This window comes from Ornithodoros turicata, chromosome 2 (genome assembly GCF_037126465.1).
Source record: "Ornithodoros turicata isolate Travis chromosome 2, ASM3712646v1, whole genome shotgun sequence".
Taxonomy (NCBI): Eukaryota; Metazoa; Arthropoda; class Arachnida; order Ixodida; family Argasidae; genus Ornithodoros; species Ornithodoros turicata.
In genome coordinates, this window is record NC_088202.1 from 100,316,809 (window position 1) to 100,334,376 (window position 17,568).

The window sequence follows — 17,568 nt, forward strand, 5'->3', positions numbered from 1 at the left end:
AAATGAATGGTCAATAGAAAACAAGCAATTTGAACGGTCGATAGGTTAAAGTGGGGCTACTTGAAGGCGGGGGCAAGTTGAGGACGGCTTTGGGTTCATCGCGTGGCATTTTTTTAGCAATAATGTTTTCTCGTCTGTGATACCAGGGTGAGCACAGTCGTTGTCTAAGCTTTGAAGTAACGTGTTGACGTTCTGCACGCGGCTTTTTAGAAGGACGTCAGACGCTGTTTTGCAGATGTGGTCGAGGTAAGAGGGGCCTTTTCTGTGCCATCTAACTTTCGCGAGCATTGACTTCTAATTTGTTCACTTCTGCTCCTCGGCTAATGAAATATGACCTCGCCGTTATGATGCTGTGTTATTGCCCTGTGTTTCTATGTGCATTACTCGTGGCTGACCGTTTCGGCTGGCCCAAACAAAAGACAAAATTTAAGCCCGCCATTAACTTTTTGATGGCCTCAGCTTATCCATATAGGGTCGGGTTAGTAATGAAAATATGTAGCCTGTCATTTTTGGCTCGTACGAAATAAATATCTGGTTTAGCACCACAGTAATTTGTGGATCATTTTTCAAAGGTGTGGGGATTCCGTTAACGAATTATGGTACAATTTAGGCGATTATTCTGACTGCTATTAACAAAATAGTTCAACTGTCTTCGAAATAGACAACCTTACCCTATAAAAGAAGGGCTAGCAATAGTCAATAGAAAACAAGCAATAGGAATGGTCGATAGAAAAGAGCCTACGAATCATTGATAGAAAACAAGGCCTAGGAATGGTCGTTAGCAAACAAGCAATGTACGGTCTATAGAAAACAAGTATTAGGAGTGGTCGATGGAAAAGAACGGCTAGGAATGGTCGATGGAAAACAAGGAATAAGAATGGTCGCTATAAAAAATTCCTAAGAATGGTCGAAAGAAAACAAGCAATAGGGACCGTAGATAGAAAAGCAGTGCTACGAATGGTTCATAGAAAACAAGCAATAAGAATGCTCGATACAAAAAGGGTCTAAGAATGCTTGATAGAAAACAAACGATATGAATGGACAAAAGAAAACAAGGGAAAGATCGACCGGAAAGAGGGGCTAGGTGTGACCGATGGAAAACAAGGGCTAGGAATGGTCTATAGAAAAGAAAGACTACGAATGTCGATAGAAAAGAAGGGCTAGGAATGGCTGATAGAAAACAAGGGCTAGGAATGGTCAGTAGAAAACAAACAATAAGAATCGTCGATAGCAAAGAGCTAGGAATGGTCGGTAGAAAACAAGCAATAGGAATGGTCGATAGAAAACAAGCACTAAGAATGGTCGATACAAAAGAAACAATACGAATGGTCAGTCGAAAAGAACTGCTAGGAACGCTTGATAGAAAACAAGGGCCACGAATGGTCGTGAGAAATGAAGGGCTAGGTATGGTTGAAGAAAAAAGGGCTAGGAATGATCGATAGAAAAGAAGGGCTAGGTATGGTTGATAGAAAACAAGAACTAGGAATGGTCGATATAGAAAACAAGCAACGTGAATGCCCCATGGCAAGCAATAGAAATGATCGATAAAGAAGGGCTAGGAATGGTCGATAGAAAAGAAGCAACTGGAACGGTCAATAGAAAAGAAGGGCTAGGTATGGTTGACAAAAAACAAGCAATAGGAATAGTCGTTAGAAAAGAAGGGCTAGCAATGCTCGATAGAAAACAAGCAATAGGAATGGTTGCAAGAAAACAAGCAATTGGAATGGTCGATAGAAAACACTTAATAGGCATCGACGGTAGAAAAGTGCTAGGAATTGTTGATGGAAAACAAGGTATCGGAATGGTCGATAGAAAGCAAGCTATATGAATGGTCGATAGAAAAGAAGGGCTAGGAATGGTCGATAGAAATCAAGGGCTTAGAATGGTCAATAGAAATCGAGGGCTAGGAATGGTCCATAGAAAACAAGAAATATGAATGGTTGATAGAAAACAAGCAATAAGAATGGTCGATAGAAAACAAGCAATTGGAATGGTCGATAGAAAAGAAGGGCTAGGAACAGTTGATAGAAAACAAGCAATAGGAATGGTTGATAGAATGCAAGCTATTGGAATGGTTGGTCGAAAAATGGGCTGGGAATGGTCGATAGACAAGAAACATCAGGAATGGTCAATAGAAAACAAGCAATAGTAACGGTCAGTAGAAAAGAAGGGCTAGGAATGGTCGATAGAAAAGAATCAATGGGAATGGTGAATAGAAAACAAGCAATCGGAATTGTCGGTAGAAAAGAAACAACAGGAATGGCCAATAAAAAAATCGGAATGGTCGATAGAAAACAAGCATCAGAATAGTCGATAGAAAACAAGCAATCGGAATGGTCGATAGAAAATAAACAATTGGAATGATCAAGAGAAAAGGCTATGGACGGTTGATTGAAAACATGGGTTAGGAATGGTCAATAGAACAGAAACATCAGGAATGCTCGATACAGAAGGCCTAGGAATGGTCAATAGAAAAGAAGGGTTAAGAATGGTTGACAGAACACAAGGGCTAAGAATAGGCGATAGAAAACAAGCAATAGGAATGCTCAGTAGAAACGAAGGGCTAGGATTGGTTGATAGAAAACAAGCAATATGAATGGTCGATAAAAAACAAGCAATAGGAATGGATGCTAGAAAACAAAGCAGTTCGCTCCGAGATCGAACGGTGTTGGCGCGCTGCGGAGAACGGAGAACAACTGTAGTGTGGACGCGTCGTCTGCTTTTACATGTTGATTCCGTATTCAGTGCAGTAAGTGAAGCATTGGGGAACTGAACAGTCTCGTACCATCACGGCACAAGTGATCTTCCGGTGAATATACACAAGAACTACGGAAAAGAACCATCAACTTCGCACATCGGCCCACGTGTTATCCACACTAGAAGGGTGACAGTGTCGCGCCCTATAGGTCGATCTCGCAGCGAATAGGATTGGTCGATAGAAAACAAGCACTTGGAATTGTAGACTGAAAAGCAATAGGAATAGTTGATAGAAAACAAGGGCTAGGAATAGTCGATTGAAAACAAGCAATAGGAATGGTCGATAGAAAAAAAAAGCTAGGTATCGTTCCATGATAAGGCAAGCCTGAGCGTTGATAGAGCCAATCGTTGATAGAAAACAAGGGCTAGAAATGGTCGATAGAAAAGAAGCAATGGGAACGGTCTATACAAAACAAGCAATAGGAATGATCAATAAAAAGCAACCAATAGGAACTGTCAATAGAAAAGAAGAGCTAGAAATGGTTGACAGAATACGGACTAAAGAATGGTCAATAGAAAAGAATGGCTAGGAATGGTCGATAGAAAAGAAGGGCTAGAAGCGTTGATAGAAAACAAGGGCTAGGAATGGTCGATAGAAAAGAAACAATACGAGTAGTGAATAGAACACAAGCAATCGAAATTGCCGATAGAAAAGAACAATAGGAATGGCCAATAGAAAACAAGAAATCGGAATAGTCGATAGAAAGTAAGAAATTGGAATGATCAAGAGAAAAGGGCTACGAATGGTTGATACAAAACGAGGGTTAGGAATGGTCAATAGATAAAAACAACAGGAATGGTCGTTAAAGAAGGCCATGAAAGGTCGGTAGAAAACAAATATGAATTGTCAATAGAAAACAAGCAATAGGAATGCTCAATAGAAAAGAAGGGCTAGGATTGGTTGATAGAAAATAAGCAATATGAATGGTCGATAAAAAAATAAGGGCTAGCAATGGTAGATAGAAAACAAGCAATGAGAATGGTCGACTGAAAAGAAGCAATAGGAATGTGGATAGAAAACAAGGGCTAAGAATAGTCTATAGAAAAGGAGGACTAGGAATGGATAATAGAAAACAAGGACAAGAATGGTTGAGAGAGAAGAAGCAACTTGAATGGTTGATAGAAAAGCAAGCAACTTGAAAGTCGATAGAAAAGAAGTGCTAGGAATGGTATGCAGAAAAGAGTAATAGGAATGGTATACGTTTAGAAAACAAGCACTCGGAATGGTCGATAAAAAACAAGCAGTTGGAATGGTTGATAGAAGAGGGCTAGGAATAGTTGATAGTAAAGAAACCATAGGAAAGGGGGGATATAGGTTTATTGCAAAGAAAAAACAAAGAAACAGGAAAGGTTGATATAAACGAAATCATACTAAAGGTCGATAGAAAAGAAATAATAGGAATGGTCAATAGAAAACAAGCAATTGGAAGGGTCAGGAAAATAGAATAGCTAGGAATGGTTGATAGAAACGGGTTAAGAATAGTCAATAGAAAATACGCAACAGGAATGGTTGATAGGAAAGAAGCAATAGGAATGGTTGATAGAATACAACGGCTAGGAATGGTCGATAGAAAACAAACAATATGTATTTTCGATAGAAAACTAGCAATAGGAATGGACGACTGAAAAGAAGCAATAGCAATGGTGGATAGAAAACAAGGGCTGAAAATGGTCGATAGAAAAGGACTAGGAATGGTATATAGAAAAAAAGCAATAGAAATGGTCAATAGGGAACAAGCAATTGGAAGGTTGATAGAAAAAGGGCTAAGAATTGTTTATAGAATAAGAAGAATATAGAAAATAATATAAATAGAAGAATAGAATAGAAGAATGTTCGCTCTAAAATTGAATACGCCCGTCTATTTGGGATCCTTACCAGGATCACCTTATTCGGAAATTAGAATCTGTACAGAACAGGGCTCTTCGCTTCGTTTTTTCTGATTACTCACGTCATTTCAGCGTCAGCGAGCTCAAATGTCGCGTCTCTCTACCACCTCGTTCTCTACGCCGTAAACTCTATCGTCTGTTGCTGTTTCATAAAATCTACTATAATGACTAGGCACTCTTCCGAGGTATTCTCTTTTTTCTCCTCCTCACCGTATATCTGGGTACTTGGATCATCCTGAAAAAGTCCTCATTCCCTTTAGTCGAACTAATCATTTCCAGAACTCATTCGTTCCCAAGACCGCAAGTGTCTGGAATGACCTACCTGCGGCCATCGCATCAGTGGTCCGGGTCTCAACAAGATTCCGTTCCTTACTGCACGACGTATTTCATGTGTAACTTTGTATTTTTTTTTTTTTCATTTGCTTCCTTCCACTCCCCTCTGTAATTCCATGTGACTTGAGGGTAAATAAAGAAAGAAAAAAAGAAGAGGAGGGCTAGGAATGGCGGATTGAAAACAAGTAATAAGAATCGTCGATAGAAAACAAGCAATTGGAATGGTCGTTAGCTAAGAAACAATAGGAATATTCTGTAGAAAACAAGAGCTAGAAATGGTCGAAAGAAAACAAGCAATAAGAATGGATGATAGAAAACACGGGCTAGAATGGTTGATAGAGAACAAGCCACTTGAATGGCTGATAGAAAACAAGCAACTTGAAACGCCGATAGAAAAGGAGTGCTAGGAATGGTATACAGAAAAGAGCAATAGGAATGGTATACGTATAGAAAACAAGAAGGTGGAATGGTCGTTAGCTAAGAAGCAATGGGAATAGTCTGTAGAAAACAAGAGCTAGGAATGGTCGAAAGAAAACAAGCAATAAGAATGGATGATAGAAAACACGGGCTAGAATGGTTGATAGAGAACAAGCAACTTGAAAGGTCGATAGAAAAGGAGTGCTAGGAATGGTATACAGAAAAGAGCAATAGGAATGGTATACGTATAGAAAACAAACAGGTGGAATGGTCGATAGAAATGAAACAATGGGAATGGTCAATAGAAAACAAGCAGTTGGAATGGTTGATAGAAGGAGGGCTAGTAAATGTCGATAGAAAAGAAACAATAGTATTTTTCTTTATTTTCCAATTCCGAAGAAACAATAGGAATCGTCAATAGGAAAGAAGCAACAGGAATGGTCAATAGAGAAGAAGGGCTAGGAATGGTTTATATAAAAGAAGCAATACGAATGGTCGACCGAAAAGAAGCAACAGCAATGGTGGATAGAAAACAAGGGCTAAAAATGGTCGTTAGAAAAGGACTAGGAATGGTATGTAGAAAAAAGCAATAGAAATGGTCAATAGGGAACAAGCAATTGGAAGGTCGATAGACAACAAGCAATGGGAATGGTCGATAGAAAACAAGGAATAGGAATGGTCGATAGAAAGCAAGCAGTTGGAATGGTCGATAAGAAAAGGGCTGGGCCATTCCAGCCGAAACCGGCCAGAGGTGTAGCTCGACCCTCTTAGATTTCGCTGAAAAAAATTATATGAATTCCCGTATGGGTGTGTATGTAGGATATAAACTTCTTTTCTCGAGATTTTGCTTTCTTGAGCATTGGGGGCGCCCCAAACTTGGCCCAAACATGAAAAAATGTGTCCGTTCCGCGCGACCTTCTGACACATACACTGTGCCGGATTTAGGGGAGGGCGGACGGGACACTTGCCCCGGGGCCCCCACCACAAAGGGGCCTCCACCAGTAAAGGTCTTGTCCAAGGGAAATCTGTTTTGCGTGCCGGAAACGCATCCCTGAAACGGAAACTTAGTAAAAATCTGTCCTCCGCCCACGCATATCGACCCCGAATAGACATGAATAGAATGTTTATTTCACTTGTCTACGAAATGTTCAAAATATGACAAAACCTGACTGGTGAAAAATCTCGGACTAGTGTGCCACACGGCCGCCGTCCTTTAGATACAAAACGATGTCATTTATAGACATAATAGACGAATACATAGTATACACGAGGGAGGGTTCATCTAGCTATTCATCTACCTACACACAAGGGTTCATCTAGCTTTCCAAAGAGCATATGGAACGAGAATAAATCCGGTGACGTCGTAAGAGCTCAAGAACGGAGCGCGTTTTGGGGCAAGTTTACGATAAATTTTTGGCAAGTTACCATTTTCTCAGGAGCCCGAGATTATTTATGCTCATAAACTATTGTATGAAAATTCGCTTCACATAAAAATTTGAAGCTGACCTGTGTTCATTGCTTAACTAAGCAATCGTGAATATCGAGCATTCGTAAAAATTACACTTTTCAGATTATATTTTCACATACCTGAGGTCGTCTAGGAAGTGAAATAAATCGTGCCATTTGTAGAACATGTCGTCTCCTGTAACATATTGAAAATCTACAGGTGTATTTTTCCTTAAACGAGAAAAAAGATTTTTTCCCTCACCACACTCCGCTGCAGCTCATTCGTTAGTTGAGGTCTTCTAGGAAGTAAAATAAATGTGCCTTCGTGGAAAACGCGCTCTCTCATAACATTTTGAAAGTCTACATGTGTATTTTTTCATGAGCAAAAAAAAAATGTCGTCAGCGCATTCATATCCCGTCTGTAAGGTATCATATCACCCTTTGAAGGAAATTCGCCTTCTACTGTTAGTTCTACCGCGGTTACTCACAGCCGCCTCTTCGTAGCAGCTTCGTCGTGGTTTCTGGTTGTCTGACTAATGATTCATGACAATGTTACGGTACACACCATTCGCCACTTATTTATTGAACAATGTCCGAGAAATGTACTACTTCCCTGTTGGCATGTCGCAATAGAAAAAGAGAAATTACAATTGCAGCTGTTCCTCTGGGTGCTTGCTCGGTTCCTCTGCGTTGTGACTCAACGCCGAGGCCGTACGGTTGGAGAAGAAATTGCTGAAACTGGAGCACAATGAGGCATGCTCAATCCAGGGCACCAGGAGGTACTGTTACTTAGAGCCTATATCTTCTGTTCAGGCGTACGCAGGAAAAACGTCTACTCTCAGTGAAACAAAGACAGTGCACGTACAGCTTTTTTTTTCTTCCTTGTTTTACTTTCTGTTGTGAGAGAAGTACGCGTGAGACCATAATAAATTGTTTCCAAAGACCGTTACGTCGCTTTCTGACGTGCTGTGAGTCAATAACTATGGTGAGCTGGCGCGGTAAGATCCACGGCAAACAGTGGAAGAAAAATGATGATAATGGTACCGGACAGAGCGGATTCAAATGCGTTGAAGTTTTTACCCATTTAAGAATAAATACGCCAGCAGATTTTTAAAATGTTATAGGAGATGGTCTGTTTTTGAAATGGTGTGATTTTTTCACTTCCCAGACGACTTCAGGTATGTAAAAACAATCATAAATGACGACGAATCTGTTAAGAAGCAGCGACTGTGAGTGTTAAGTTGGTAAAACTTGGCAGAACCGCAGAAGGCGAAACTCGTCCGTAGGGTGATAATGGTACCTTACAGACTGGATGCAAGTGCGCTGACGAATCTTGTTTTCTCGCGTAAGAACAAATACATCTGTAGGTTTTCAAAATGGTAAAGGAGAGGGTCTCTTTTCACAAAAGAGGGTCACAAAGTTATCACTTTTTATTTCCTAGGCGACCTCAACTAACGAATGAGCTGCAGCGTAGTATGGGGAGGGAAAAATTCTTTTTTCTCGTTTAAGGAAAAATACACCTGTAGATTTTGAATATGTTACAGGAGAAGATTTGTTCTACAAATGGCACGATTTGTTTCACTTCCTAGACGACCTCAGGTATGTGAAAATACTATCTGAAGAGTGTCATTTTTTGCGAATTGTGGATATTCACGGTCGCTTAGTTAAACAATGAATACAGATCAGCGTCATATTTTTGCGTGAAACTAATCTCCATACAGTTGTTTATGAGCATAAATAATCTTGGGATCCGGCGAGAATGCTAACTTGCTGAAAATTAATCGTAAACTTGGCCCAAAACGCGCTCCGTTCTAAAACTCTCACCACGTCACCAGATTCGTTCTCGTTCCATATGAACTTAGGTAAGGTAGATCGACCCTTCTCCTCTAACACGTCTCTCTTCTCGTATTGGTCCATTGGTTGGCTTGGCTTACGTTACTTCTTCTAACACCTGGGACTGGGAGACTGGGAGGTACCCGGGTTCGAATCCCGGTGCCGGCTGTGCTGTCTGGGGTTTTTCCTGGGTTTTCCTCAGACGCTTTCAGACATATGTCGGCACAGTTCCCTTAGAAGTCGGCCCAGGACGCACATTCCCCCAGGGCGTGAGTCGTGACGTTGCCCACATACGTGAGGCCGACAACGGCAAGCCCTATCACCACCACCACCACCCCCATCTTCTAACACCAGGCAAAGAAAGCGCAGAAATGTCGTCTGTATGTGTCAGAAAGACGCCCGTGGAATGGACAACACTTTTTCATTTTGGGCCAAGTTCGAGGCGCCCCCAATGCTCAAGAAAACAAAATATTCACAAAGAAGTTTATATCATGCATACGCACCCCTAAAGGAATGCACCAAATTTTTTTCAGCAAAATGTAAGCGGGTCGAGCTACACCTCAGGCTGGTTTTGGCTGGAATGGCACGGCTAAGAATTGTTGATAGAAAACCAGCAATATATGAATGGTGAAAAGAAAGCAAGCAATAGGATTGGTCGATAGAAAAGAAGTGCTAGGAATGGTTCATAGAAACAAGGGCTAGGAATGATCAATAGAAAAGAAGAGCTATATGTATGGTTGATAGAAAACAAGAGCTAGAAATGGTCGATAGAAAACAAGCAATAAGGATGGTCGATAGAAAAGGACTACGAATGGTTGATAGAAATGGGCTAAGAATGGTCTATAGAAAAGAAACAATGGGAATGGTCGAGAGAAAAGTAGGACTAGGAATGGGGGTTGAGGAAAAAAGGGCTAGGAATGGCTGACAGAAAACGGGTTAGGCCTCATATCCTCTAAATGCCCATTTCCACCGACGTCCCAAATCAACCAAAAGCTCATTTCATCCGAAAAAATGTTCGGAGGTTCTGGGCTTTCGGTTGATCTGGGCACGCGGGTGGCAGTGACCCACATCCCCCAAATGCTCTTTTCATCCGAGCACCCAAAACCACCGAAAGCGCGATAGTTGAAAGGACACGATTCCCCTGTTTGTCAGGGAGAGGAGGAAGGGTGAGCGGTTTCTTGGGTGTGCGGGAATCCAATCCTGCAACTGACTCAGAAGTGAAGTTTGCAAAGGAAAGGTATTATTGATGTCGATCGCGTTCAAGAAATCGCGTCAGGAACGTGACTCTGTGGGTCTCTCGGCGGTGGCGCAGGTCCAACACCCCCCAACTTGTATTCGTCGACTCCGTTTTGGCACCCCTGAAGATATCGTTGTCTGATCTAGCCCCACCCGCCTGCCCGCTGAGGGACCTGTCTCTGCTGGTCGCCGAAGCCTTCCTCCCTGGACGTGTCCTAGCTCCTCCGACCAGGCTTGAGGCCCTCCTCATGGACCACGTCAGCCAGTTCCAGTCTCACCTGGTTGTTGCCACAGATGCTTCCGTGTCCGCCGGGCTGGCGGGTGCTGGAATTGTCTTCCCGCAGCTGGATGCGCACTTCCCGATTCGCCTCCCGGACTTCACTCCAGTATTTGAGAGCGAGCTCCTCGCCAGCGAGCGAGCTGTCATCGCAGCTCTGTCGGGCCCCTCTGCCGACGCCTGGAAGACCCTCCTGTCCCTTACTCCGAGTCATATCAAGGAAGTCGTCTTGACGTGGATTCCAGGACTCCGTGGCCTCTCTATGAACGAGTTGGCTGATAACCTGGCCAAGGCATCCCTCGCTAGGCCATTCATCGACCTGTTACCTCCATTGCCCGAAATAACTCGGGCCAGATATAGGAGGCTGCTGGATCTGTCTGGACGCCGCTTGCCTGACCCCCGTTACGATCACATTTCCTTCGCGTGGCACACTGACCGCTGCCCTTCGCGCCGTGTTGAAGTCCTGCTGACGCGCCTTCGATGCCACGCCTTGCCTCTAAACTTTTACCTTCACCGCGCGGGTACCCATCCATCGCTAGCGTGCCCTCACTGCGGGCAGGACGAGACCACTGAGCATCTGCTGCTGCACTGTCGCATGTACGACAGGCCCCGCCGCAACCATTTCACCCTGTCCTTTGCCAGACAAGGCGTCCCTCTATCCTTATCGTTCTTACTCTCCTTCGGAGCCTCACACACGTAGATATGGATCCCCGAAGTGGCGTCCAGCGTCGTTGCCTTCTTTGCTACCTGCGGCCGCTTTTGAATCGCCCGGCCTGAGTAGCCTGACCACCTACAGCGCCCGCCCGTCCCCCTGGAACTATACTCCCCTCTCATACGTCTGACAGGGGTATTAGGGCCATTTCTTTTGTGGCTGAAGTAGAAGAAGAAGAAGAAATGATCCGATCCGAACAGAGAGATATTTTCCATGTGAGTGACTGGGGTCCAGGCACTGTGTAGGTCATCATAGTGGAAAGCGAATAAAAGCGCCCACTTCACAGGTCTCGAAAAAGGTTACAAAAAGGACCTCCTCCTTTACTTTTCTTGTATGCTTTCTGTTAATACAGTTGATACGTTCAGAAAACACGCCATTAACCGGCTGAAACAACCCCTAGAAAAAGCTTGCAGTACGAATGCATGAAACCAACATATCGTCTGAACTGTCAATCTCCTCACAAGGAGCTTGAGGTTTGTGTGTTTTCCACCGTCCCGCTATATGTTCCAGCCACAGAACATACCATTCCCACCATGCCCTTTTTCCGTGACTCATGACGCGGACTTCCATTACCTTCCGAATATAGTGCTTCTTCCGTCAGCAACGTGCATACCAATAAAATTCATTTTCGAAATACCTTTTCGTTCAGATCACTTCTTGAACGCGATCTCATTTGTACACACCGAGTGTCGTGTCATTTCTATCCAACCACACTCAAGCTTCTTTAATACAGATCTCCTGCATCAGTTCTCATTTTTATATTACTCATATATGTTACATCTCTAAGGAGAATTATTAGTAAACAGGGGAACAAAGAAAGCTGTGCAAGTCAACGGACCGCATACATCACGCTACAGAACATTTCAAGCACCGGATAAGCAGCAGCCAGGGGCCCACGCGACCCTCTCTGGTGACTTGCAGGATGTACAGCTCGGAGCAGAGTTAAATGGAACGCCACTTCGACCGCCGAATCGGGAAGAGAATCACCCTAGCGGCGCTTAGGAGCAATAAAGGGAAATAATGTTTCCACTGTCCTACTTATGGCTGATTCGGGTGGTCATTTTATGACAACACGGCCTAGCGCTCGGAAATTGCTAGGTCGGCTCCGGAGCTGGATCACGTGACAGTTGCCACACGAACATGAATGCCAGGGATCTGGCGGTTTTAGGATCAGGATCATGCTCGCGCCTCATCCCTTTTGTATCAGGGCAGCGTTCGTACACTCTTAAAAATGAACTTCACCGCATTGCATGCTGCTAGCCAACCATCATCTCGAATGATATCGTTACCTGCCCCGATTTGTTGAAAACTGGAGGCGTACGCCTTTTCTGTGACACTTATGCTGTTCATAATTGTCACAAAAAAAGGCGTTCGCCCCCCGTTTTCAACAAATCAGGGCAGATAACGATATCATTCGAGATGATGGTTGGCTAGCAGCGTGCAATGCGGTGAAGTTCATTTTTAAGAGTGTACGCTTGAATCACGCTAGGGGCATCGCGGTCGCCTGTCTTCGGGTACCGTCGTCTGCTAAATCACAGGAACTTCGACGTGCGGGCCAGTGAGGGGACTCGCCACCGTTGCAGTGCGGATTTGACGACACCGGATATAGTTGGGCCACCCGCAGCCCGATCGTTTCGAGACCGGACGAAAAAAGTGCTAGCTGGCAAATTCCGGGCGCACGGTAAGTGCCACGCGAACATGCAAGATTGCTTGACTGCTCGGGATCTGGCAAAAAAAGGTTGCCACCAAATGACCACCCGAATTCGACATATGCTGCGAGGGTGTCCGCCCTGGCATGAATTGTTGACTCGGCATTACTCCCAACTGTGGTTATCATCGTGACGTTTGTTTGGGTTTGAGATGATTATGTAAAGGTGTATGCTGGCCGATATCCCGCGGATGTGATGCTGTTATCTCATTGATACACGCAAAGGTGGACAGCAACTCCAATAAATTTTCCACTAGACTTCGTGCATCCTCATTTGTTTTATCACAAATCTGAAAATGCCCCACTGAGCGAACGCGACCACCTTCGCGTGTATCAATGAAATAAATCAATGAGTATCCGTGCGATATCAGCCGGCATACACCTTCACATAATCGCCGCAAACACGAACAAACATCGCGATGATAACCACAGCTAAGGGCAATGCCGGGTCAACAGCTCATGGCAAGCCGTACACCCACAGCAACAGTGCATGGGACAGTCGAAACACTATTTGCCTTTATTTCTCGTAAGAGCCGCTAGGGTTGCTCTATCTCCGGGTTTAGCTCCGCCAGTCGAAGTGGCGTTCCAGTTAACTCTGCTTCGAGCTGTACATCGGATTCCCGCATACTTGAGAACCGCTCACCCTTCCTCCTCTCCCTGTTAAACGGTGGAAGCGTGTCCTTTGAAGTATCCCGCTTCCGGTGGCTGGGCGCTTGAATGAAAAGAGCATTTGGGGGATATGGGTCACTGCCACCCGCGTGCCCAGATCAACCGAATCCCAGAACCTCCGAATATTTTTTCCCTTTGTTGAAAATGGAATACTGTGAATTTACCCGACAAAACACGTCACTGAATTAAATTGATAAAGATTGCAGAGCATGCCGCGATCTGTGTTGGCAACAATAAGAACGGCCACGTCGCCCTGCGGGAAAAGTCCGTGATAGGATACACAAATCGCCTGCTTTTGCGCGCGCTAGTGCATCGGCGTGAGCAGACGACTTTCAGAAGTTACTGGGGACCGCGGCTACTCTCGTACATTTTCTTTCAGTTCTCAGGTGAAAAACGCACATTCTAAGAAGTGGCAAACATGGTGGTTTAGAACAACTATGTTAATCCTCAGAGGCAAGTTAAAAGTCGCAGGACAACCCCGCCCACAACCACAAATCTGAAGTGTCCGGCCATCGGCGCGTGCGGTCGCATTACAGGTCCGACCAAAAATATATTACGCGCGCTTCCATTACACTCCCCGTAGCACACTGATCGTGGTTCGAAATGAAGTGTCGCTGACGACGTACATGGAGAAGGAGTGCGTGTTTATTTAAAAACTGCATTAAATACTCGCGGTAAGAAAACACGTGACCTCGCTTCCACGTATCCGATTATGCGCCACATTATCGGAGACCCCACAGTCAATGCTCGGACTACATTCTCCGCTTTCGCGACTCCAGCGAACTATAGGTGGCGCACGCCGAACCTGGACTCGAGGGTTGCCAGTTCCACCGCTATGTGGCTACGGCTTCGCTGGAGTCGCGAATCCCCATTTCGAGAGCAAAGGGGATGACTCAACCCAAGCTGCTTCGGCAAGTTACAATTACCATGACAACGACGACGTACCCGCAGGCCAACGTCACGCGTGACGTATGCATGAGAAAAGCACAGGTTTCGTCGTCTGTTATTACGGCACGTTTCGACAAATTCCTCGAAAACAACTTGGTTATTCCGAATGAAACTTTGACGGCTGTAGGTGTACAGTACTCGTGAAGGTAGTTTTTGCTAAGTTTCGGAATCGCCCCGGCTGTACGAGACCATCCCTTTAATACTCCGTACAGCGCAATCGTTCTGCAATGAACGTGATAAGGGATAGACTTTCTTTTCTGTCGGGATCCTGACCAGTATGACGCTTTGACTTGTTGGATCTCTTGACTCGCCTGTCACGTGACAGGCTGTATATCCTGACGCGATGGATCTCTTCACCGGGTTGGAACTTTTGACGCTTTGGATCTATTGACTCGCCTGCCTCATGACCAGTTGGATCTCCTGACTCGATGGATCTCTTGACCGGAAGCGTTCGCATAGGTGGAGAGTTTTCAATCTGCCGGAGGGGGCCAGAGCAACCGTCCCCCCCCACCCCACCCCTTCCATGCACAGAGGTCGGGCAGGGTGTCGGGAATTCCGGGTTACGACGTTGTGAGGCAAATTTTTACAGGATTTTCATGATCACTCGCATGAAACACGCGATTCTTAGGATATCCCTCGAAACTTTCATCTGGAGTGTCAGTTGGGTAGACTTCCCGGAGGGGGCCAGGCCCCCCTGGAAAAGTTCCGGGGGGCTCAGGCCCCCAAGCCCCCCCCCCACAGTCGGCGCCTATGAGCGTTCGTGAAGGAATACGGCTTTGTGAAACGGCGGTGTTCTCCACCCGCGCTGTTTCGGTATCGCTATGTCTACCAACTTCATGATCACGTCTGGGTGACGTCTCTTCGGTAGATGTCTATGGGTGGTTTGCGACGTCTTGTCACAATGACTTAAGGGAATAGACCTCTACCTGTTTGTAAACAAATGACGTCATAATGTTGGACAGCGCCACGAGTTTGGTAGCGTTGAACTACGTTCAAAGCTAGTGGCGAACAAGGTCGCGCCCGAAAGCCACAGTCTTGAGGGAATTACGATGGTCTCTGAAAAGGACGCGACCTTCGGTCCTGCTTTTCTTTCAACAGGAGGCAGCGAACAATTGCCAATAGACGAGTTCAGAAAAGCCCAGTGCTCTTTGCGCACGCATTGCATCCTGGGCATTTGCTGAGAGGGGCAACGAAGAATAATCCCTCACATTTCGCGTACCCTAGCGATGCCACTGCCTGCACCCTTGGAAAAATACCACCTATCATCACTGAGAATAGTGTGAAATCTTAAAACCAGCGATAAGGAGACACGGATGCAGGAGGGAACAGCGTTCGTTTGTTCCCTCCCTGCAACCGTGTCGTGTCTCCTTACCTCTGGTTTTAATCTTCAAACCCATCATCAGTTTATTGCACTGACAAATAAATGTGTTTTATTGTGCACACAAGTGTCTGCCTCACGATTGTATTAGAGAGCCATGTTGCTCAATCAAATTTGTAATGAGAAACATGGGGGTGAGGTTCCCCGCTTGCAGTGCAATGTACGAAACCTGAACAGTCTCGGGAGGTTTTGATTCTTGTCATTGATTGTATCAGTAGATCATTCTATTGCTTGGCAAACTGCCTCTATAGGCAATGCTTAGTGTGTACACACTACACAGTTTGCCAGTCCTGTACAAACATTTGTGATAGCGATATAGGCTAGCGGTATGGATAGTACACTCAAATAAAGAAAAACTCGGGTGTGATGAAATGTGACAGTTCCAAGCTTACACAGCCCTCCCACGCACGCTGACGGCGGTTTTCTCGAAGTCTTCCAAGCGATCCTTGCTTAATTTTGACGCTTGTTGGCAAATTCTAGCGAAAGAGAAGCAAAAAAGGCGATCATTGGGAAGATTCGTGGTTGGAGTGCTGAGTGCATAGCATAGCATATTTGTCTTGTTCGGCCAGAAAAATATTTCGGTAGAGTTGCTATGGGGATTTTACATGGGCGAGGAGGATGTCACACTCGTCTTCTTCTCCCAAACGCACTACCAAGGGTACGATTTCGGGGTGTTTGAACCCCTCCCCCTGGCTACGCCACCAACGCCACTGCTTCAGCCATTGATGGCTGGCTGTATGTAGATCGCCCTCTGCCCGCCCTGGCCCAGCTTCTCCCACGAGGCGGGTACACGATTACACCTACACGGCGCGCATTCTTGCCTCAAGTATCATATTAAACACCAATACAGCCCACTTTGCGACAATTTTACCTTGTCGCTAATAATTTTGTGTGTGCTCAATCCTTGAAAATTCCTTTATGTGTCTATCATGGTGATTAGCTGATCACTCTTTTCCCGGGAAAGCCAGAGATGAATGATGTCTGGCAACCTGAACCGTATTGGACGGACGGCGGAGGTATGTTTCTGAAACATTGCCTAGTTTGTAAAAGTTTCAATGCATAAAACAGCTTGTGACAATCGTGTTAGTTTAGAAATGTCTAGTTTGGAAGTAGGCATGTTGATAATTATTCGAGACGTGGATTTAATTCATGCGATGGATCATTTTCTGTGAGGCGCCGGACAGTTTGTGTTCAAAATGGCAGCCTAGTGTGCGGCAATGACGCTTTCACATGTTTTTCAGGCGATTAATTGTGATATTTTCATTTTGTGCAAAGAATGATCATGTGCCTTAGTCCCTTGGTAATTGCGGAATGAAAAAAGTAGGATGATGAACGGCGTATCGAAAGAATGTTAAGCCGTTTCAACGTTCACGCATTATCACTGCCGGTTGTGTATTCGAACAATCGCTTTTGATATTGCAAAAGTTAATCGCATGTGCTAGCGTATTGATGTTCCGCAGTTCTAGTGATATATCTGACTGGTACACTGTGTTCGTACACGTACATTCGTGCGGCATATCGGCACTTGGGTAGTGTGTCAGGCATAGATACATTGCTGTTGACATGCCTGTTTTATGACATGAACTGAGTTTCGACATACTAAAATTCTAATGGGTACAGCCAATGATTTGCGTGAAATGACGATGTAACACCTTAAATGTTCACATTATGTGCTGGCATGTGACATGCCTAGGCCAATCAGAAATCACAAACCCCGGAAATCTTATAACAGCAACGGGTACAGTTAACACGATAGATAAACAATTCTCAGAAACCACAACTCACATACAGGAGAATACAAAACGGATACGACGACACGCAAAATATGGTGAAATACTTCGAACCCAAGATAACCACCCTTCACCCTCAGACCTCAGAAAGTGACTCCCACTCCAGAGAGTACCACTACACAAACTACCAAATGATACAGACCCTGTATGTGCTCCAAGGGTTAACAGAACAAAGAA

The 17,568-nt window shown here is 44.8% G+C and overlaps 1 protein-coding gene across 2 annotated transcripts in view; it reads left to right on the plus strand.

Annotated features, from left to right (window-relative positions):
• Window positions 1–16,362: 16,362 nt before the first annotated feature.
• The window catches only part of LOC135385835 (peptidyl-prolyl cis-trans isomerase G-like), a 29,079-nt gene continuing 27,873 nt past the window's right edge, over window positions 16,363–17,568 (plus strand). For both annotated transcript variants that reach the window (XM_064615386.1, XM_064615387.1), the window contains exon 1: window positions 16,363–16,617. The gene's annotated coding sequence lies outside the window, so the exon portion shown is untranslated. The remainder of the gene's footprint in view (window positions 16,618–17,568) is intronic.